This window comes from Glycine max, chromosome 18, assembly GCF_000004515.6.
Source record: "Glycine max cultivar Williams 82 chromosome 18, Glycine_max_v4.0, whole genome shotgun sequence".
NCBI classification, from domain to species: domain Eukaryota; kingdom Viridiplantae; phylum Streptophyta; class Magnoliopsida; order Fabales; family Fabaceae; genus Glycine; species Glycine max.
In genome coordinates this window covers 43,316,127-43,337,635 of record NC_038254.2, presented here as the reverse complement: position 1 = coordinate 43,337,635, position 21,509 = coordinate 43,316,127, and the positions used below count along the sequence as shown (strand labels likewise).

General features: G+C 40.7%; 1 non-coding gene across 1 annotated transcript; it reads right to left on the bottom strand.

Annotated features, from left to right (window-relative positions):
• Positions 1 to 2,846: 2,846 nt before the first annotated feature.
• Positions 2,847 to 2,953, bottom strand: LOC113000275 (small nucleolar RNA R71). Its single transcript, XR_003265566.1, has one exon. It is a non-coding gene; the product is annotated as a small nucleolar RNA R71 (small nucleolar RNA).
• Between the last annotated feature and the right edge of the window lie 18,556 nt (positions 2,954 to 21,509).

Genomic DNA, 21,509 nt, shown 5'->3' with positions numbered 1-21,509 from the left:
CCTAGGTTTCGAATTCTATTTACTGAGCAAAAAAATAATAGCAAAGCAAAATCAGTTAAAGCACTGACTTTAGACAAAACAAGGTAATGCCTAAATTTATCAAAAGTAAAAACAACTACTAAAAGTTCTTTTTCAGTCGTGGTGTAATTTTTTGGGGCCTCATCTAGTGTCTTGCTAGCATAGTAGACGGTGTGAAACATCTTCTCCCTTCGTTGGCCCCAAACTGCCTCCATAGTCATGTTACTAGCATCTCACATCAACTCAAACGACAATGATCAACTAGGGGCAACAACCACAACAACACTAATCAAGTGCTACTTCAAAAAATTAAATCTTATTAGATAGTAAGTAGAATAAGTAAAAAATGGCCTCTTTAGCTAGGAGGCCGTTGATGTGCCATTATTTCCTCCTATTTCTTAACCCTTTTTGCACCATTTTAAGTACTGATTAGTCTTAATTGTCAAATTAATTAGGTAGTTTCATTATTTGGGCCCGTTCAACTAATTTGATGCTTTTAATCTAATTTCAGGAATTAATGAAGAATTGGACTTGAATCCAAAATTGGGCTTAGACTTGAAGAGGATAGACTATTTTATTCTACAAAATTAGATCTTATCTTATCTAGATATTATTTAGATTTGATCTCATCTAGATATTATTTCATCTAGATCTTATCTTATCTAGATTTGATTTTATTTTATTTATGGGATTGGATTTAAAACAGATTTGTAAGCTTTGGGGCTGGAAAACTATATAACAACACCAAGGTTCTAGTTTCCTCTCTTCTCTCTCTCTCCCTCTCTCTTCTCTTTCTCCTTTTTTCGTTTTTGCAATTCCAGTTCTGACTTTTCGTTTTAGCAATAAAATTTCGTTCTTCAATCTATAATTTCGTTCTCTATTGATTAATGGAAGGCTAAGTCCCCAGCATTTTTTTCTCTTGAGGATCAAGCACAATTCTCTTTGAGGTTCTATTATTACTGTTAAATTTTGTTCAGTTTTTCCTCTTCACTAATTACTCTGAATTTGTTGTTATTAATTCATGCATGCTTAGTGCTTGATTAATTGTCTCTGCGCCTAATTACGTTCATGCTTAATGATCCTTTATGATTAATTGGTGTATGTGTTGCTTAATCACATAATGAATGCCTTATGTTAAATTTTGCTTAGTAATTTAATTTTGGGTTAGATTAAGTGGTTAAACTGATAAAGGATAAACTCTCGTAACCTAGGATAAGAGACTTGCTTGTGAATCAAGGGGAAGCAATGTGTTTTAATTCTGATATTTTCTAATTCAATTTTACTCACTGTTTAATTTGCAAAAACAAACAAACCCACCCCCAATTCGTTACTATTTTCCTACTATCTGTTATGAACGTTTGGTTGATCATTGCTCGTAGGGAGACGACCTAGGATCACTTCCTAGTTACTGCATTTTAATGTTTATTTGATTCGGGTATGGGCTCAATCAAATTTGGCACCGTTGCCGGGGAGCAGTGTCCAAAGGTTCATAATAGCTAGTGTCGTGTTAGTGTTTAATTCTTGTGTTAGTGTTTAATTCTTTCGTGTTGTGTTAGTGCTATGTTAGTGTTGTTTAGTACCTTGTTATTTTGTTTAGTGTGTGTTCTGTTTTAATTTTTCTGTTCAGCGCTTCCCCTGTTTCAATTTTGGTGTTTTTCTGTAAATAGTGTTTAGCGACGGATTTCGCGACCACTTTTGCTGAATAGAACACTTGCGGGAAAACAAGGTAGTAGTGGAAATCCCTTAGCGACAGATTTTAGAGACCACACTTGATGAATTAATTGGGATTTTTTGTTTTGGTAGCTATAGTTGTTATTTTTGGCTAATTTTTTTGTGGTCACTTCTTTTGATCCATATTTTGTGGGAAAAATAGTTGGAGCCCTTAGTTTGGTCAGATTTGAAAGTTCCAAAAAAGTAGCAAATTTGATTTTTATCAAAACTTCAAGCGGCCATAACTTTTGCTCCGGTTATTAGAATCGCAATTATTATATATGTATTTGGGGTAGAAAAAAATTTCTCATGTTGTGCCAACTCGCCGTAGGCTAGCTGAGGTCTCCTTCTTCCAAAAATTGCAATTCTGCCAAAAGTTTTTTATTTTCCAAGTATTATTCTCTTATTTTTCTTAACTTATCATTTTTAGCTTATATAGTTAGACTTTGAATTTTCGTTTGAAATATTTTGTGCTATCTTCTCATCATTTTATAAGGTTGCTCACAAAATTTCAAGTCATCTGGATAGCATTTAATGGTAGCTGTAGTTCAAACCTACACTGTTACTTGCATAAGAAGGCAACTAATTGTGCATGCTGAATTTAGTGTATGACTAGAGGCAATCCATCTGACTTACAACCCTTTGATCCTAAGATAGATAGGACATTTCATAGATTAGTTAGACATCATTTAGTACCTTTTGAGCATCCTGAGCATTCTGATTTTGAACATTCTGAGAACATGGCACAACCTCCACCCCGTGAGATGACTCTAAGGGAAATGGCTGCACCTGATTTCACCTACGAAAGCTTGTGCATCCAATACCCTGATGAGGATGTCCCATATGTTCTTAAAACTGGACTGATCCATTTGCTTCCAAAGTTTCATGGCCTTGTAGGTGAAGACCCACACAAGCATCTGAAAGAATTCCATATTGTTTGCTCCACCATGAAACCACCAGATGTCCAGGAGGATCACATATTTCTGAAGGCCTTTAATCATTCTTTAGAGGGAGTGGCAAAGGACTGGCTATATTACCTTGCTCCAAGGTCCATCACGAGCTGGGAAGACCTCAAGAGAGTATTTTTAGAAAAAATTTTCCCTGCTTCCAGGACCACGACCATCAGAAAGGATATTTTAGGCATTAGGCAACTCAGTGGAGAGAGCCTATATGAATACTGGGAGAGATTTAAAAAATTATGTGCTAGTTGCCCTCACCACCAGATTTCTGAGCAGCTTCTCCTCCAATATTTTTATAAAGGACTCAATAACATGGAAAGAAGTATGATAGATGCTGCCAGTGGTGGAGCCCTTGGAGACATGACCCCTGCTGAAGCCAGAAATTTAATTGAGAAGATGGCTTCAAGCTCCCAACAATTTAGTGCCAGAAATGATGCTATTGTCATTAGAGGAGTGCATGAAGTAACCATGAATTCATCTTCATCAGCCGAGACTAAGAAGCTTGAAGGTAAACTAGATGCCTTGGTTAACTTCGTAACCCAACTGGCCATGAATCAAAAATCTGCACCTGTCGCCAGACTCTGTGGTTTATGCTCCTCTGCCGACCACCACACAGACCTTTGCCCTTTTGTGCAACAATCTGAAGCAATTGAACAGCCTGAAGCTTATGCTGCAAACATCTACAACAGACCTCCTCAACCTCAGCAGCAAAATCAACCACTACAAAACAATTATGACCTCTCCAGCAACAGGTACAATCCCGGGTGGAGGAATCATCCCAACCTTAGATGGTCGAATCCTTCACAACAGCAGCAACAACAACAACAACAACCTTATTTTCAGAATGCTGTTGGCCCTAGCAGACCATACGTTCCTCCACCAATCCAACAACAACAACAGCAACAGCCCCAGAAACAACAAACAATTGAGGCTCCTCCACAACCTTCCCTTGAAGAACTTATGAGGCAAATGACTGTGCAAAACATGCAGTTTCAACAAGAGACCAGAGCCTCCATTCAGAGCTTAACTTATCAGATGGGACAATTGGCTACACAGTTAAATCAACAACAGTCCCAGAATTCTGACAGATTACCTTCTCAATTTGTCCAGAATCCCAAAAATGTGAGTGTCATTACATTGAGGTCTAGAAAGCAGTGTCAAGGACCTCAACCAGCAACATCTTCCTCATCCGCAAATGAACCTGCCCAACTTCACTCTACTCCAGAAAAAGATGATGACAAAAATTTAAAGAGTAAGTTACCTAACAATTTCTATGCAGGTGAATCTAAAGAGAAGCAGCATATCCCTGGTAATTCTGATTTACAAAACCAGCATATCCCTCTTCCATTCTCTCCAAGAGCAATTTCCAACAAAAAAAAGGAAGAGGCAGAGAAGGAGATCTTGGAAACATTTAGAAAAGTAGAGGTAAACATACCTCTGCTAGATGCAATAAAGCAAATTCCAAGATATGCTAAATTCTTGAAGGAGTTGTGCACTAATAAGCGGAAGCTTAAAGGAAGTGAAAGAATTAGTATGGGCAGAAATGTCTCCGCATTGATTGGTAAATCTATTCCCCAAATCCCTGAAAAATGTAAAGATCCAGGTACATTCAGCATACCTTGTATTATAGGGAACAATAAGTTTGACAATGTCATGCTAGATTTAGGAGCTTCTGTTAGTGTGATGCCTCTGTCTATTTTTAATTCTCTATCTCTTGGTCCCTTGCAGTCAACTGATGTGGTAATTCATTTAGCTAATAGAAGTGTTGCCTATCCTGCTGGTTTCATAGAGGATGTCTTAGTTAGAGTTGGTGAATTGATTTTCCCTGTTGATTTTTATATTTTGAATATGGAGGAGGGATTTTCCAAAGGATCAGTTCCCATCATTCTAGGCAGACCTTTTATGAAAACTGCTAGAACTAAGATAGATGTATATGCAGGCACACTATCTATGGAGTTTGGTGATATAACTGTTCATTTTAATATTCTTGATGCTATGAAACACCCATCTGAAGATCTTTCTGTATTTCGTGTTGAAATAATTTACCATATTGTTGATGAATACATGACTGATCTTCATTCTAATCTGCATGCCTGTTACTCTTCATGCATTAAATCTGAATTTGTACTTGATCATATGTCTGAATTTGATGCTGAGAGTGAATCTGAAATTTATATTGATTACATGCCTGGTGATGTTTTACCTCTTGAGATTGATTTTATAAAGTCAGATAGAACTAACCATGTTTCAAGAAGTACACATACCTCTGACTTTCTTTATGAGGTACAGGCTGAGAAACCATCTTTTTCTACCATTATCCAGCCGCCCACACCAGAATTGAAGCCTTTGCCATCAAATTTAAAATATGCTTACTTGGATGATAGCAAAAGTTTTCTAGTAATTATATCTGGTGATGTGCCATCATTTTCTTCTATTTTCTAAACCCTTTTTGCACCATTTTAATTATTGATTGGTCTTAATTGTCAATTAATTAGGCAGTTTTATTATTTGGGCTCATTTAGCTAATTTGATGTTTTTAATCTAATTTCAGGAATTAATGAAACATTGGGCTTAATCCGGATTTTGGTTGTGGACTTGAAGAGGGCAAATAAAATAAAGCAGCGCTTACCTTAGTTAATTTCTAGTTAGGAAATTTCGCAATTTTATTTTATGTTGTTCAGTGTTTATTTCGTTTTGGGCCAAAGTATTGTAATAGGGTCCAATGACTTTGAGTGACTCTTTTTAAATAGCTGCCTTGGGATTCGTGCAGTGATTCGATTATGCTATTTTCATTATTCAAAGCTTTGGTTTTAGGTTTTCACGTTTTTCTGTTCCCTTGTTACGGTTTTCGTTCTTAATGCAAATTTCCGTTTTCTGCTTCTAATGTGGTTTCGCTTGTATTGTGGTTTCCTGGCAGTTTTCCCTTTGACCAGTTATCCCAAATTCGTGAATATTAATCAGTGCACGCTTCGTGTTCGATTAATTGCCTCTGAGCCTAACTTGCGTTCATGCTTAATGGACGAAGGGCTAACTGGTGTATGTGGTGCCTAATCATGTATTGACAACCCTAAGTTGATTTTCGCTTAGTAAATTGAAATAGGGTTGGATTAAGTGGTTGACTGTTAGGGACGAATTCTCCATAACCCAGGATAAGAGAATGGTTTCTGAATCAAAGGAAACAACCCGTTTTTAATATTAGTAGTTTCGTATTCCAGTTTACTTGTTCTGCTCTTTAATCACAAAACAATCAAACCCCCCCCCCCCCCAATCGTTAATGTTACTACAAGTATATTATGAACATTTGGTTTGTCACTGCTCGTTGGGAAACGACCTAGGATCACTTCCTAGTTACTGCATTTTCATGTTTATTTGATTCGAGTACGGCCTCAATCATCTGGCTCCCTTATTGATGAGCAAGAGGAGAAGCTGCTATCAGTTCTCAAGAAGCATAAGAAGGCTATAGGCTAGACCCTGGCGGACATTCCTGGTATTAGCCCATCCACATGTATGCATCGAATAAATTTAGAAGATGGAGCTAAACCAGTACGACAACCACAGAGAAGACTCAACCTGGTGATTCTTGATGTACTGAAGAAGGAGGTAACCAAGCTTTTGCAAGCTGGAATCATTTATCCTATCTCCGACTGCCAATGGGTGAATCCTGTCAAAAATGAGAAGGAGGTAGTCCCGAAGAAAACCGGCCTCACCATGATAAAAAATGAGAAGGAGGAGCTGATTCCTACTCGGGTGCAGAACAGTTGGAGAGTCTGCTTCGACTATAGAAGGCTGAACCAGGTTACCAAAAAGGACCATTTTCCACTGCCATTCATTGACCAGATGCTTGAACGCCTGACAGGTAAATCTCACTACTGTTTCCTTGATGATTTTTCTGGTTATATGCAAATCACTATTGCTCTTGAGGATCAGGAAAAGACCATATTCACCTGCCCCTTCGGCACTTTTTCCTATAGGAGGATGCCTTTCGGCCTGTGCAATGCCCCTGGTACCTTCCAGCGGTGCATGATTAGTATTTTTAGTGATTTTTTAGAAAATTGCATAGAGGTGTTTATGGATGATTTCACTGTATATGGATCCTCTTTTGATGTTTGTTTGGATAGTCTACAAAAGGTTTTGAATAGATGCACTGAAACTAACCTTGTTCTAAATTTTGAAAAATGTCATTTTATGGTTGAGCAAGGTATAGTTTTAGGCCACACTATTTCCAATAAGGGCATTGAAGTAGATTGATTGAGGCCGTACCCGAATCAAATAAACATGAAAATGCAGTAACTAAGAAGTGATCCTAGGTCGTTTCCCAGCGAGCAATAATAGACCAAATTTTCATAATATACTAGCAGTAACAGTAACGATTAGGGGGGGTGTTTGTTTTGTGAAATAAAGAACAAGCGAACTAGAATACGAAATTAATAGTATTAAAAACAGGTTGTTTCCTCTGATTCAGAAGCCACTCTCTTGTCCTAGGTTATGGAGAATTCGTCCCTAGCAGTTAACCACTTAATCCAACCCTATTTTAATTTACTAAGCGAAAACCAACTTAGGGCTGTCAATACGAGATTAGGCAACGCATACACCAATTAACCCTTCGTCCATTAAGCATGAACGCAAGTTAGGCTCAGAGGCAATTAATGTAACACGAAGCGTGCACAGATTAATATTAATGAATGTGGGTTAATTGGTGAAGGGAAAATTGCCAAGAAGCTACATTTTAAATAGAACCTCGAAGAGAGTTGAGCTTCGTCCTCAGAAGGAAACAACACCAGAAAACTTAGCCTTCCATAGATTCAATAAAAGCAGAAAATGTAAATGAAACTAAAAGCAGAAACATAAATGAAGCAGAAACGTAAATGAAAGCAGAAGAAGAAACAAGAACGAAATTGTAATTAGAAGCAGAAAATAGAAAATTGCATTAGGTGAATAGTAGCATTAGAATAGAAAACGTAAAACCATAAACCCTATGCTCTGAATAATAGTCTAACAGAATAGTCTTGCACGAATCCCAAGGCTACTATTTAAAAGAGTCACTCAAAGTCACTGGGCCCTATTACATTATTCTGGCCCAAAACGAAATAAACATTGAACCACATAAAATAAAATTGTCATCTCCTAATTAGAAATTAACTAAGGTAAGCACTGCTTTATTTGTAGGTCTTCACTGCCCAATATGCTTTGTGCTCAATCTCCACTAGAAGATGACATGCCTTTCCAAAGACAACCCGATAAGGAGACATTCCTATGGGTGCTTTGTAGGCAGTCTGATGTGCCCAAAGACATCAAGCCTGGTACTCCAATCTTTCCTGCTTGGCTGCACAATCTTCTCTAAAATTCTCTTGATCTCCCTGTTAGAAATTTCTGTTTGTCCATTGGTTTGGGGGTGGTATGGTGTGGATACCCTGTGTACAACCCCATACTTTTTAAGCAAGGCATGCATTGTTCTGTTGCAAAAATGAGTTCCTTGATCACTAATGATTGCTTTAGGTACTCCAAACCTGCAAAACAAATTAGATCTGACAAAATCTGCAACAACCTTAGCATCATTATTTCTAGTGGGCTTGGCTTCCATCCATTTTGAAACATAGTCAACTGCAAGGAGAATGTAAACATAACCAAAAGAGACAGGAAAAGGGCCCATGAAATCTATACCCCAGACATCAAACACCTCACAGAATAGCATAGGTTGCTGAGGCATTTGTTGTCGCCATGTAAGTGTACTTCCTGCTCTCTGACATTGCTCACAAGTGCTGCAAATCTTCCACGCATCTTTAAAGATGGTGGGCCAATAAAAGCCTCAATCAAGCACTTTGCAAGCTATCATTTGAACACTCAGATGACCTCCCAGTGCGAAAGAATGACAGAACTGCAGGACCGAGTCAGTCTCATGATCTGGAATGCACCATCTAATGACCTGATCACTGCACAATTTCCGCAAGTAGGGGTCATCCCAAATAAAATGCTTAGCATCGCTTTTAATTTTATCTTTTTGGGCCTTAGATGCTAAGGGAGGAAAAATTGAAGCAACTAAATAATTGATAATGTTAGCAAACCAGGGAGTAGAAAGAGAATCAGAAATACTATATAGTATATACAAATGATCATCCGGGAAATCATCCTGAATGGGGGAATCCGCATCAGACACACGTTCGATCCGACTCAAATGATCAGCAACTAAATTTTGTGCTCTGCTCCTATCACGGATCTCCAAGTCAAACTCTTGGAGCCAGAGCATCCATCGGATCAACCTAGGCTTAGAATCAGCCTTCTTCAACAAGTACTTTATAGCTGCATGGTCAGTATAAACAATAATGCGGGTACCAAGCAAATAAGATCAAAATTTTTCAAGAGCAAAAACTATGGCTAGTAGCTCTTTCTCAGTAGTAGTATAATTTGCTTGGGCAGTGTCGCAACCTACCCTTCGGCGGGAGGGCGACGCGAGGGCTCACGGGTGCGTCTTCCATGGGAGGAAGATGCGCGGAGTCGCCACCAACGTTTATTTGAGGAAAATGTCGGAAAAACCAGAAAAGACGTGGTCTACGAACTTCAAGTGAAAGGTACGAGAGTTATATTTACGCACGGGGAAGGTATTAGCACCCTACGCGTCCGTCACAAGGGACGACAGCCTTTAATCAAGTGTGCAAACATGACTTCGATTTGTTTTATTTTCCCTTTTTACGCTTTCTATGCCTTTTATATTTTTTATCTTTTTGGGGTCGACAAGGGTGTTTCCCTTGCTCCTACGTATTCCTTAATTGTGATAAGGAAACCATACCTACGTAGTTCTTTGAGAACTAAGCGTTGGTTAAGTTGTTTTTATCTTTTTTGCAAGATATATTTTGACTGAACAAAAGGTCATTTAAGGTGTTGGACCATTTAAACAATCTTTTGATTTTGAAAGGAGAGAAACGTTAAGGCGTTGGACCATTAACGATCTCTTCGGGTGGTCGACAAAAGCGGGGTTTTTGCTCCTACGTATCCTCAATTGCGATGAGGAACTCAGACCTACGTAGTTCTTGCAAAAGCGGTAAAGTTACATGTTGATTTTATGCTTTTGAACGGTCCGTGTTAACTGATAAAAGTAAAGAGTATCGTTTAAGGCATTGGACCTTAAAACGGTTTTTAAATGATTTGTGGACAAAGCTTGATTTGTGAGTTGATTTTAGCCTTAGTTTCACTTTGGTTATTAGTCGATTGATCCAAGGAAACTTCCAAAGAAAAACGTCCGATTGATTTTTTTTATTATTTTATTCAAAGATATTTTGATTATTTTATTATTATTTTTCAAGATATTTTGATTATTTTATTATTATTTTGTTTTTTTTTTTTAACCGAGGTTACAGCGTGAACGATCGGCTAGATTTTGTTTTAACAGTGATAAAACGAGATTACAACGCAAATGATCGGTTAAAATTCATTTTATCATTTATTAGGTGAGAAAACAGCTTAAACGATCGGTTAAAGCTCGTTAAAAAAGGAAGAAAAGAAACCAAAAGTGAACGAAATAAAGATGAAAGCTAAAAAAACAAGAAATGAATTGAAAGTCTCGGATTCAAAAACTTACTCGTTGAAGAACGAAGAACGGATGAAGAACGGTGAAGAATGACGGAAAACCTTCACGGATTTGCTCACGGAAACGTCTCAGAAGTGTTACGGAAGCTCCTCGGCTTGGATTTTCTTCACGGAAACAATTTTTTTCACCCAAAACAGCTGAAATGCATAGCCAAGGGGATGAGGGATCCTTAGAACAGCCCCTTTTTGTCTATTTATAGGAAAAAGGGGGAGGAGGTTGCCACCCAATTCACCCAGGCGAGCTGGGTTGCTTCCTCCAGAAGCAACCCTGCTTCGAAAATATTCTGGAAGGGCCCAGATTCAAAAATTTGAAAATTTCTATTTGCACCCCCTTTTGATAAGTACACTCCCTTCTTTCGTAATTTTACGAAAAAGTTATGGAAGCTTTATGAAAGCATATAGGACTTGACTTTGTTCTTTTTTCTCTTCTTTCTCACCCATATTAAGTGAAATATGTTTATTTAGGGTTTTTAGGAATTTTGCGGAAGCATTACGGAAGCTTTGGAAGATCTTGATAAGTTCACCCCCTCCCCTTTGCTAAATGCACTCCTTTTTATTTACACACCCCTATTTACTAAATACACTCCCCTTTTGCTTTTTTTTTGCTGATTCTTTTTCCATAGCGTTATGGAACATTACGAATTACGTAACGATACTTGTTTTCTTTTTGGAATGTCCCGAAACCTTACGGATTATGCAGTTGTGCCGTCTTTGACTTCCGAAATGTTACGGAACTTTAGGGATTGCACATTAACACTTCCTTTCAACTCCCGACATGTCGCGGAACTTCACGGATTGCCTAACAATGGGTGTCAAGTACCTCGAAGTGGTCAAGTGAGGGTCGCATCCCAACAAACAGATGGTCCCCGGACGAAATTAGGGTATAACAGTTGCCCTTCTTTACTTGTCTTTTATTGGAGATAAAAGGGAAGTAAAGATAAGACACTAATTTCGTTCGAGCGGAACACCATTCGGCCGGTCAATCTCCCCGCCAGTGGAACCTGCAAAAATTTTGAAAATGATCAGCACCGAACGACCAACATCATCCTGATACTGCCGAATTCGTTCCTCTCGGTTGACATAAGGCGCAGAATGACCATAATTTGTCTCTGCGTGCCATCAGACACGATCGTCTCTGGATGGCGAAAAGGTGCAGAATGACCATAATTTGTATCTGCGTGCCATCGGACACGATTGTCTCCGGATGGCGAAAAGGTGTGCGGAATGACCATAATCTGTCTCCGCATGTCATCGGGCTTGCCGCCTTTGGATGACAAAAGGTGCAGAATGACCATAATTTGTATCTGCGTGCCATCGGACACGATTGTCTCCGGATGGCGAAAAGGTGTGCGGAATGACCATAATCTGTCTCCGCATGTCATCGGGCTTGCCGCCTTTGGATGACAAAAGGCGCAGAATGACCATAATTTGTCTCTGCGTGCCATCCGACACGATCATGTCTGGATGGCGAAAAGGTGTGCGGAATGACCATAATTTGTCTCCGCATGTCATCGGGCTCGCCGCCTCTGGATGACAAAAGGCGCAGAATGACCATAATTTGTCTCTGCGTGCCATCGGACACGATCATGTCTGGATGGCGAAAAAGTGTGTGGAATGACCATAATTTGTCTCCGCATGTCATCGGGCTCGCCACCTCTAGATGACAAAAGGCGCAGAATGACCATAATTTGCCTCTACGTGCCATTGGACACGATCGTGTCTGGATGGTGAAAAGGTCTGTGGAATGACCATAATTTGTCTCCACATGTCATATGACCTCAAGGTCAATATGACAGAGATTGTGGGGCGGCCGACAAAAGCGAGACTCTTGTTCCTATGTATCCTCAATGAGGAACTCAGACCTACGTAGTTCTGGATAACTTATGAGACTAAAATAGCCTCTGTGTTTTCTTCACTAAAATGCGAACATGCTTTAGTAAAGAGACAAAACTTCCAACTGATCAGGGCAACATATGCTTTTTGGATGAAAAAGAATGTGTCTATCGGGGAAGGAGAGCGTGCTGATGAAATTTTCTCATAACCATAAATGAGATTTTGGATGTTAGCATTTTGTTTCTAAACGATCATTTAGAGGAAACACTGGGTTCAACAAAAATAGAAGAAAATCACTCAAAGTGTATCAACCTCAAACAGGTAAGTGTTTCATCCTAATTCCGAACCATAGATATGTCATGACTTGATTTTGCAAATCATTTCCTATCAAATCAAAGATTACATGCGTGATCATGGATCAATAGGAATTTTTCTTAGGAATGAGTTCTTTTGGTGGGAACTTTGGCTTTGAGTGTTTGGGCCTATTCCGTTTTTTTGTTTAGTGCGGTGCGAGAAAGTCGTTAGCGCACAGGATTTTGGTTGGCAATCAAAGGGAGGGGACCACTTCAAGTCGTGGTTTTCTTTCTTTTCTTGTTTACTTCTGACAATCTTGTATTGTTCAGATATTGTCTGGTCCAAAGACCTTTCTGCATATTTCTTTTGTTTTCTTCCGATCCTTGATCAGGAATTTTCTTTCTTTTTTTGCTTTCTCCTATTTTTTCGATTGGGAATTTTCTTTCTTTTTTGCTTTCTCTTATTTTTTTATTGTGAATTTTATTTCCTTTTTTTTTTTTTGCTTTCTTCCGATTCTTTGATCGGGAACTTTCTTTTCTTTGTTTTCTTCCGAGGGCAAGGTTTATGGTAAGTTGGGATTTTGGCTCAAGGCTTCGGCCCTGTTCCTCCTCTGGCTGAATTCACACTGCTGGCCTTCCTCCAAAACTAGCGGGTCATCCAGGAATTGGCTGAGGGCATCTGCGTCAAAGGGAATCCATTGACCCCTCACCCATGAATGCATGTCTCGCACTCCCTCCTCTGTGGGCCAAGCATTAGCATAGAACTCCAGGACTATCTCAGGGTCAAACTTAGGCATGGGAGTCACCAGCGACGTCTAATGCCTGCGAGCTATCTCCTCCTGAAAATCTGTATACTCATCCTCCCTGAGCTGGACGCGCCTCTCTCTAAGGAATAACCATCCTTTGATGGCCTTGAGGCGCTGCTGGTGCTCGACGCTCCGGAAACGGTGACTATCAAACTCGGGGGTGGCACTGGACCCTTCCGCTGCGGTGTCTCTTCTAGACCTCTTCGTGGAAAGCTTTTTCGGAGCCATTTCTTGTATGGAGTGACCAAAAACACTAAGAATGGAAGCAAAAACGCAAAAATGGTGGCCTAGGGGTGAAAATCTGCAAATCCTGTGGGTGTTTGCATTTTTTGAATGAGGGGGGGAAGTTTTGGGTGGAGAGAAACTCCCCTTCCCTCAGTTTTATGTTTTCAGGTGCAGGGGTGCTTGCCTAGGCGAGCTAACCCTGTATTTTTTTTTTGGGAAGGCACAAGTATGCGCTTTCTACGGGTCAGCGTTTGCTTACTCGAACCCCCTTAGGGTACATTAGGCATCCGCCATTTACTTTAAAGACACAACAGTAACAATTACTGGGAATTTAAAGGATACTAGGCTGCCTCCCAGCTGCGCTTTTCGCTTGTCCAGAGCTGGGCATAGGACGACGATCTATCGATTGTGATCCTAGCCTCTACTTGCGTCCGTTCCTAAGTACCTGAAAGCAGGAAATGATATTGATTGGTCTCTGTCTCTGGATTCGGCCCGACATTTGACCATTGCCTAAGACGATTATGCTCCTGTCATAAGATAACAAAATATGCATGTGTATGCGTATGCATGAGCGTTTTCAAATGCAATAATCCTTTTGGTGAAAGCTGATCAAGTTCAGTTTTAATTAAGCGCTTGGGGCATCCCATGGACTGAGCGAAAAGGCTCAGGTTATCGAATACTGCACATGGTTTAAAGTACTAAGTGAGGACTGAAACCTGTCGCAACGTGCCCTTTTGCGGGTGAGCGAAGGCGAGGCTCACGGGTGCGCTTTTCAAAGGAGGAAAGATGCACGGAGTCGCCACTAACGTTTATTTGTGGAAAACGTCGAAAAAACCGAAGGAAACCGGTCGAAATGAAAATTCTAAGTTCGGGAGTTGTATTTACGCTTGAGGAAGGTATTAGCACCTCTCACGTTTGTCTCAAAGGACAACAGCCTATTTTTTGGAATTGTGTTATCTTAACTTTTATTTCTTTTTATTTTTTGAGGTCGACAAAAGCAGGGCTCTTGCTCCTACGTACCCTCCATCAAAGAGGAAATCAGACCTACGTAGTTCTTCCTTTAAGGGTGAATCAAGCGATTCTTTTTACTTGAAAGGTGATCATTTAAAAGCGTTGGACCTTAAAAATGATCCATTTATATGGTAAGGAAAACTGAGATAATAAACTTTCAAATCCTTTTTTAGTGACCTTTTTTTGTGGATGAGCTTGACTTGGCGAATTGATTTTAGCCTTAGTTTCACTTTAGTTATTAATCAATTCAATTAAGAATGAGAAATCCCAAAGAGAAAACGTCCGATTGATTTTTCGCTTCATTTTACTAAAAGATATATTTTTTTATTATTATATTATTATTTTACCTCTTTTTTTATTTCCAACGTGGTTACGGCATGACCGAACGGTCGGAATTCATTTTAACAGAAATTAACGGATGATACAATTCAAATGATCGGTGGAAATTTATTTTATTTTTAGATTAGGCGAGAAATGACTTAAATAAATGACTGAAGCACGTCAAAAGGGGGTATAGAAAGCGAATGAAAACAAGAATAAAAGTACATGAAACAAATGGGGATCACCACGGGTACATAGAATGAATTGAAAAGCTCGGTTTGAGGTACTTACCAGTTGAAGACTGAAGAAAACCAAGAATGAACGATGAATGTCGAAGAACGGTTGAAAACCTTCGCGTAATTACTCACGGAAACGTTACGGAAGCACCTCGACTTGGATTTTCTTCACGGAAACAATTTTCCTCAGTAATTTCGAGAGAATAAGAAGTGCCAAGAAGGCTGAACCCCTTTCCTCTTCACTCCTTCCCCTATTTATAGCAAAATAGGGGAGGAGCTTGCCACCCAGCTCGCCCAGGCGAGCAAGGTTGCTTCCTCCAGAAGCAACCTCCTTCTGGAGGAAGAAACTGGAAGGCCCATGTGGGTCTGATTTCTATTTGCACCCCTTTTTTACTAAATGCACCCCCTTTTACTTTTTTTGGTAATTCTTTTTCCGTAACGTTACGAAACTTTATGAATTTCGTAATGATACTTATTTTCTTTCCGTAAGGTTATGAATCCTTACGGATCATGTATTTACTCTTTTTTAGCTTTCGAAGAAGTTACGGAAACTCATGGATTGTGCAAAAACACCTCCTTTCAATTTCCGTTACATTATAGAATTTCACGGATCGCGTAAGCCTGCTTCCTTTTGATTTCCGGCAAATCTCGGGACTTCACATATTGTGCAACAAAGGGTGCCAAGTATCTCAAAGCGGCCTATCAAAGGTTGCATGTCATTAAGTAATAATCCCCGGACGAAATTAGGGTATGACAAAACCTCAATCCCATGTTCTTTTCTATTAAAAGACTGTGACGAGAAAATTACAGCGGACATGAATCCCTGGGAGAAACCAAGAAAGACACACAAAAATAAAAGAACATGCAGCGACTTCCTCAATTGCCCCAGATCCTAAGCGTAGTATCGCTTGACAACATTGGAGTTCATGGGTGAATGTAGCTCCTCGCCATCCATGTTGGTGAGCACCAGGGCTCCTCCGGAGAAAGCCTTTTTTACAACGAAAGGCTCTTCATAGTTCGGGGCCCACTTCCCTCTGTTGTCTTTTAGAGCTTGGGAGACTTTCTTCAACACCAAGTCCCCTTCGCTAAACCGGCGCGTACGTACCTTCTTGTCAAAAGCGTTCTTCACTCACTCCTGATATAAACGCCCATGACTCATGGCAGCCAAACGCTTGCCTTCTATGAGATTAAGTTGATCGAAATGTGCTTGGGCCCATTCTAATTCCTTTAATCTGGATTCAGCCAAGATTCTTAATGACGGGACTTCTACCTCAAACGGTAGCACAACCTTCATTCCATATACCAATGAGAATGGTGTTGCCCCGGTTGACGTGTGCACTGAGGTTCGGTAACCGTGTAACGCGAATGGGAGCATCTCGTGCCAATCTTTGTATGACATGGTCATCTTTTGGATAATCTTCTTGATATTCTTATTGGTTGCCTCTACAGCTCCGTTCATCTTTGGTCGGTAGGGCGTGGAATTGTGATGTTGGATCTTAAACTCCTCACACATTTCCCTCATCATCTTGTTATTCAAGTTGGTGCCGTTGTCCGTGATAATCTTCCTCGGCAAATCATATCGGCAGATGATTTCCCTCTTAATGAACCTGACCACCACACTCCTAGTGACGCTAGCGTACGACGCGACTTCGACCCACTTAGTGAAGTAATCGATCGCCACTAGGATGAAACGATGTCCATTTGCAGCTTTGGGCTCTATGGCCCCAATTACATCTATTCCCCACATGGAAAACGGCCACGGCGCGACCAAGACATTCAGAGGCAGGGGTGGAGCGTTGACATTGTCTGCGAATGTCTGGCATTTGTGACACTTCCTCACATGGAGACAGCAATTGCTTTCCATGGTGAGCCAATAGTAACCTGCCCTTAAGATCTTTCTAGCCATGGCATGCCCATTAGCGTGCGTACCAAAAGAGCCCTCATGGACCTCCCCTAGCATGTTTTCTGCTTCTTTAGCGTTCACGCAGCATAAAAGAACCATGTCAGGGTTTTTCTTGTATAGTATGTTTCCGCTCATGAAGAAGTCGACCGCCAATCTCCTCAATGTCCTTTTGTCGTTGTCGGAGGCCTTCGATGGGTACTCTTTGCTTTCAGTGTATCACTTGATATCGAAATACCAAGGCTTACCATCCCGTTCTTCTTCCACCCGACAACAATGTGTGGGTCTGCCCCAACACCAGAATTCAATGTACGGTAGGTCCCCGTGCGGTGTTAGCTGGAACATGGACGCTAAAGTGGCAAGCGCATCTGCCATTTGATTTTCCACTCGGGGAATGTGATGGAAGGACATCTCATCAAAGGAACCAGCCAATTCCTTGATATAGGCTTGGTAGGGTATCATCTTGAGGTCTCTCGTTTCCCATTCCCCTCTCAGCTGGTGAATCACCAGTGCTGAGTCCCCGTACACCTTGAGTAGCTTCACATTGGAGTCAATGGTTGCCTGGATGGCCAGGGCGCACGCTTCATACTCAGCCATATTGTTGGTGCAGTCGAACCCCAGCCTGGCTGTGAAAGGTATACATTGATTGTTCGGGGAGACCAATATTGCCCCAACGCCATGGCCTAGAATGTTTGACGCTCCATCAAACCACACGATCCACTTGTCCCGATCCTCGTCCAGCTTTTCCTCAAACAAGGCCATGATGTCCTCATCCGGGAATTCGGGATGCATGGGTTGATAGTCATTGAGAGGCTACTGAGCCAAATAATCTGCCAAGGCGCTTCCATTTATCGCCTTTTGGGTGACGTAGACTATATCGAACTCGGATAACAAAACCTGCCACCGGGCGATCCGCCCTGTGAGAGCAGGCTTCTCAAAGATGTACTTAACCGGGTCCATCTTGGATATCAACCAGGTGGTATGGCTTAGCATGTATTGTCTTAGACGGTGGGATGCCCAAACTAAAGCGCAACACGTTCTTTCGAGCAAGGAGTAGTTCATTTCACAGGTCTTGAACTTCTTACTCAAGTAGTAGACAACGCGCTCTCTCTTCCCGGACTCGTCATGTTGCCCCAGCATACATCCTATCGACTCGTCCAAAATCGTCATATACAGGATGAGAGGCCTTCCGGGTACCGGCGGCATAAGCACGGAAGGGCTCATGAGACACTGTTTGATCCTTCCAAATGCCTTTTGACAATCCTCGTTCCAGCTGATGGATTGGTTTTTGCGTAAGAGTTTGAACAACGGCTTGCAGATAGCGGTGAACTATGATATGAATCTGGCAATGTAGTTCAAACACCCCAGGAAACCTCGGACCTGCCTCTCGGTATGCGGTTCTAGCATCTCAAGGATGGCTTTCACCTTTTTCAGGGTCTACCTCTATCCCTTTCTGGCTTACAATGAAACCTAGCAATTTCCCTGACTTGACCCCGAAGGTGCACTTAGCGGGGTTCAACCTCAATTGATATTTCCTAAGCCTTTCGAACAACTTCCACAAGTTGACAAGGTGTTCCTCCTGGGTCTTAGACTTGGCAATTATGTCGTCCACATAGACCTCGATTTCTCGGTGTATCATATCGTGGAACAAAGCTACCATAGCCCGTTGATAAGTTGCCCTGGCGTTCTTAAGTCCAAATGACATCACCTTATAACAGAACGTCCCCCACAGGGTGATGAAGGTAGTCTTTTCCATATCTTCCGGCGCCATCTTTATCTGATTGTAACCGGAGAACCCATCCATGAAGGAAAACAAAGCGAAATTGGCCATATTATCCATGAGGATATCGATGTGCGGCAGAGGAAAATTGTCCTTGGGACTGGCTCGATTCAGGTCCCGATAATCTACGCACATTCGTACCTTCCCATCCTTCTTAGGGACTGGTACAATGTTGGAAACCCATTCTGGGTACCGAGCGACAGCCAAAAAACCAGCGTCAAATTGTTTCTTTACCTCTTCTTTTATTTTCAAGGATGTCTCGGGCTTCATCCTCCTCAGCTTTTGTTTTACCGGGGAACACTCAGGATTTAGAGGTAATCTGTGATGTACGATGTCAGAACTCAAACCGGGTATATCTTGCTATGACCAAGAAAAGATGTCTTTGTAGTTTTTTAGCAGGGCCATCAATTCTTCACAAACAGGTGCGGTCATACCCGTGACTATCTTCACTTCCTTTTTCCCACTGCCGGTTCCTAAGTCCATTAGTTCCGTCTCTTCTTGATGAGGCCCCATCTCTTGGTCCTCATGGACGACTATCTTCTCCAACTCCGGGGGAAGTCACACATCCTCGTCCTCTTCACTCTCCGTTTGATCTATTTCTTGCTTGAAATCGATGGTCGGGTCTCAGGTATTAGTACCTTCGAGGGACTCGTCGTTGGATCTAGCGTTTTAAGCGTAAAAAAATAAACATGCAAATGAATGAGAATGGGTAGAGGCGCATGAACATATGAAGAAATATCTTTATATTATAAATTCAGGAACAAAAGACATAAAGCCTTAACAAAAGGAAACTCTAAAGCCTAGGCCCAACCGTAGAGTTTAAAAGCCACAAAGGGTTACATTATGCTCGTCGCGTAAATGTCTGGGCGCTCCTCCACTCGCCAATTTCTTAGTCGAAAACCAGGAAGTCATGGTTGTACCAAATCCAACCCACTCGAAGAGTCATCCTCGCATATCGCAACGACTTGGCCTTCGTGTTCTAGACCCGCACTTATAAAGCTTCTACTGATGTGGCAGGGCAGGCCCCCTTCGACTTCTTGTCCCAATTGCGAACCTTGGCTTCCGCTCTTCCTTCCACGACACTTTACCTTATGTCCGCTTGCGTGGGTTTATAGCCTAATCCAAACTTCTCACGGTTTCCTCTGGTGCTTATCAGGCTGGTTCTGTCGCCGTTGTTCCTACCTAAACCCATTCCGGGCTCATAACCATTCCCCAACATCACCCGGGCCACCATCATTGCCGTATCGGACAGGCAAGGTTGTCCAGAGAAGGAATCTACGGAAGCAATGCTTACTACCTCAAAAGATTGGAAGGTTGTTTCTAATGACTCCTCCACGGCTTTCACATATGGCATAGAGGACAGGCAACTTACCAAGATGTCTTCCTCCCCCGACACAATGACCAAATGCCCCTCTACTACGAACTTCAGTTTTTGGTGGAGTGTAGAGGGAACGACTCCCACCGAGTGGATCCACTTGTACTTTTTCTATCAGTTTTAGATCCGGCAAAATCAGAATCAGAATATCCTATTAAGTTACATGTTGAATTCTTAGGATACCATAATCCTAAATTGATTGTTCCTAATAGATATCTCATGATTCTCTTTACTGCACTTAAATGTGATTGTTTGGGGTTGGATTGAAACCTAGCACACATGCATACACTAAACATAATATCAGGTCTACTAGCAGATAAATAAAGAAGAGATCCAATCATACCTCGATATTGTTTTATGTCTATAGACTGACCAGATTCATCTTTATCTAAGTAACATCTAGTGCTCATAGGTGTGGACATGTGTTTTGCACTATCCATCCCAAATCTTTTGATCAATTCCTTGCAGTACTTGGATTGATTGATGAATATACCTTCTTGAGTTTGCTTGATTTGTAATCCCAGAAAGTACTTTAGTTCTCCCATCATTGACATTTCAAATTCACTTTGCATATCAAGGGAAAACTCCTTGCACAATGAATCATTAGTGGATCCAAAAATTATATCATCAACATATATTTGAACCAACAAAATATCATTATGCTTTCTCTTTATGAACAATGTGGTATCCACTTTACCTCTAGAGAATTCTTTTTCTAGAAGAAAATTGCTTTAGCGTTCATACCACGCCCTAGGGGCTTGTTTCAAACCATAAAGAGCCTTTTGTAATTTATAAACATGGTTTGGTTTATCAGGAATTTCAAAACCAGGGGGTTGTTCAACATATACCTCTTCTTGAATTAAGCCATTTAGAAAGGCACTCTTAACATCCATTTGATAAAGTTTAAAATCCATTATGGATGCATATGCCAAAAGCATTCTAATGGCTTCTAATCTTGCAACAGGAGCATATGTTTCTTCATAGTCTATTCCTTCTTCTTGATTATACCCTTTTGCTGCTAACCTGGCTTTATTTCTAATAATTATACCATGTTCATCTAATTTATTTCTAAAAACCCATTTTGTCCCTATAACAGGATAATTTTCAGGTTTTTCTACTAATTTCCACACATTGTTTCTTTCAAATTGGTTTAGTTCTTCTTGCATGGCAATGATCCAGTTATCATCTACTATGGCTTCTTTTATATTTTTAGGTTCAATCATAGATACAAAAGCCATATTGTTGCATAAATCTTTAAGAGAATGTCTAGTTGTTACCCCTTTTGAGATATCACCAATAATGTTGTCGAGGGGATGATCTCTTGAAGCTTTCCATTCTCTTGGAAGTTCATCATTGGATTTGACTTCTTCTGGAGGATCTTCATTGTTTCCTTTATCATTTCCTTTGGAATCTTGTTCATGAATATTCATATGTTCTAAAGAATCTGCAATATCATCTAGC